Below are 3,154 nucleotides of genomic sequence, written 5' to 3'. Positions count from 1 at the left end.
AGAAAGAAAATGCAGAGCTCAGAGCCTTGCCGTCTCCTCCCCTGCTAGCTGAGTGAGATGTTGCTGAGATCGAGAGCAGATGGGGTTAGTCCCAGGCAGCAGGAGCCCCCTGGATGAGCTTCCTGCTCTGGATTTGGAGGTGCTGGGGGAATCACGTGTCATAGGCATAAGAGAGTGAGAAGGAACACTGTGAGTGTTGTATAAACAAGCGGTCGAGCTTGCTCCAGCAGCATCGAAAATGAAAAGTCGCACAGTGCGCTGAATGTAAATAAAGCACAACGTCCTACACGAAATAGGGTAAACTCCAGGAAGAGAATAGTACTTAGAACTCTAAAAATCACACTACTGTGTAAGCAGCGAAGTAAAGGGGCCAGTAACCATGGGACATTACAAATGACGACACAGAAGTACTAAGGAGGGACTTACAAGCCTCTTTACTAATCACAAACCAGCATTCAGGAAGGATAAGCACACAAGACAATGAAAAAGAAGGGTGGGGGAGTGGGCAAAGCTTCTCTCCCATACTTTCCTACTGCAGTCTCGCAGAGCGAGCAGTGCATGCATGCTGGAGCTAAGGCCAAAAAGGACAATACCAAACAAGCACCATGTATTCTAAAAGATGCTGAAGCAAGCAAAAAAATTAAGAAAAAGTCAAATCACGGGGTGCCTCTCTGCTGCCCCAAACCTCTGATGGACATTATAATTTATGTAAACGTGACACAACAAAACAGCCTAATAGATATCAGTACACTGATGCACGTCCTTCTTGTTCTTTTCACTACTCATCATACAAATGATCATCAAGATGATAATAATCATAGTGCAGACAAGAAGAGTATAAGCAGCCTTTTGTCCTCCATTGGGTGCATGTTGGGACTGACCCTGTCCTGATTCACAATCTTCCCTATTTTTTATTACACCAACACCTCCAAGATGCAAGTGACTTTAGAATCTTTAATATTTGGGAAAAACAGGTGCACATTTGGCATGGATACCTTTTGTGGAAAAAGGTTATGAAGCCATAACAGCAAAATCCCCCAAACTTAAAAATAAAGCCTCAGCACTGGGGTGGAAAAAGACTCAGCAGCTAAGGAGTTAAAAAAAGGGAGGTGGTGGCGCTAAATACTGTTTGTTGGGGCTTCTCTAAAGATCACTTTTGCCACTTTAAGTACACAGAGGCACACATACATGGGAACATGTCTATAATATGTAGTAGTCAGGAGCCTGTTATATGAACTTGTCATCAAAAGTCCAATCCACGTGAAAATACGGCTGTCTCTAGCTCCTGTTCCTGATGCTTGTGGCTTTCTACCATTGATTCTTGCACTTGAGTGGCATATGTACCCCACCTGGTGTGTGTTATTTACAGAATGAATCCAGGGTTTCATTACATTAATGTTGACTTTTATCATGGATCCTCTTCACTATGAGTCAAATATACTTCTACTAAAGAGCGTAGTGTTTTTGCATGTGCTCATTAAGGGTGTGAGAGGACAACCCTAAAGGGCTTGCTCGATGAACTTGGTTTTCAGATTCTTGTAAATGTCAAGAAGAGAGGAGGAGTTTTTGCTGCGTTGCAGAGAGGTTGTTCCATGCTTCAGGAGCCAGGTATGAGAAGGTGGAACCTTATGCTCTGCTTTTGGTTAAGCATGGGCCATGTGCTAGTAGGAATCCTGCAGAGCATAGGTGTCTGGAAAGTTGGCGGAAAATATTGCCAGTATTCAGGTAGGTATTGCCTGTGTTGTTAAGTGCTTGGTAGATGTGGGTAAGGAGTTGAAATGTACAAGCTTGTGTATCTGGAGCCAGAGGAGTTCCCGAATGTGTGGGGGTATGTAGTCTTGGCGTGGGATGTTGAGGACCAGTCTGGCTGCTGTGCTTTGGGCAGCCTGCACTCTTCTTGTGGGCTGGTTGGTTATCCCTGCATACAGGGTGTTTCCATAATTTAGTCTGCTAGTGAAGAGGGCTATGGCAATCGTTTTTCCTGGTAGCATCCTCAGGGTGTTGAAGAAGGACAAGGGTACTGCGTTGATTTGGGCGACCATGTCCATTTTTTTGGTTATAATGATTCCGAAGTTTCTTGTTTGTAAGCAAGGCATGGGGATGGGTCTGAGGTCTGTGCCCCACCAGGTGGTGTCCCATGGTGAGGCACCTTTCCCAAACATCACTACTTTGATCTTGTCCAAGTTCAGTTGAGGCAGTTGGATTTTGTCCATATGTCCACTTCATTCAAGCTTGTGCTGACCCTGTTTCTGGCATTGGGTGTTTTTTCTGAGAGGGACAGTATCAGGTGTGTGTTTTCAGCACATGTCATGATGTTTATGTTGTGAGTACATATGACACCAGCCAGTGGAGTCATGGGGATGTTACAGAGTGTCGAGACTCTGCAGATGAGTTCTCACACATAAGAGGAGTAGGACGGCATATTGCCCGGTTTAGCATCCTCCAGCAAAGACAAAACAGATACATTCAAGGGCTTCAACTCAGAACAGGCAGAGAGACAGTGTTGGAGGCTGCTGATAGGTCTAGAAACATGAGTACTGTAGTATCCCCCTGTCTCTGGTCATTTGGATGTCATCCATTGCCGCTATGAGGTCAGCTTCTCTGCTGTAGTTGGTTCTGAATCCTGATTGTGTTGTATCTAGAAGCTGGTGATTGATTAAGTGGTTTAAAAGGGACTTGTTGATGGTTTCTTCCAAGATATGGTTAGGTAGTGACGGAGGGCTATTGGTCAGCAGTTGGCAAGTTTTGTTGGCTTGGCCGAGGGTATTTTTAAGAGGGGTTGATGGCTGCATGTTTCCATGGTTCCAGAAAGATGGTTGTACTGATGGAGGTTTTGAGGATGGGGTGAGGGCCTCGCTGATAGGGATCGCTCCTTTGTCAAAGGCGTGATGGGGCCTGGATTGTGTGAGCACCGGAGTGCATGGCCTTCATGATATCTGTGGTCTCAGCTGTGCTGATGGTGTCCCATGTGGTGTTTCCGTTGTATTAATTCATTACTGAGAGACTTGTGGAGAGATTTAGGGAGTCCAGTTGTGGGGCAAAGTTGCTGTATATGGTTGTCATTTATCTACTAAAGAGGTTTGAGAGGCCATTACACAGAGCTTGTGATGGGATGATTTTGCCAGTGGCAGCTGTGTGTGTGGTGAAATCCTTG

This window comes from Lissotriton vulgaris, chromosome 7 (genome assembly GCF_964263255.1).
Source record: "Lissotriton vulgaris chromosome 7, aLisVul1.2, whole genome shotgun sequence".
Taxonomy (NCBI): Eukaryota; Metazoa; Chordata; class Amphibia; order Caudata; family Salamandridae; genus Lissotriton; species Lissotriton vulgaris.
This window is presented reverse-complemented; position numbering follows the sequence as displayed.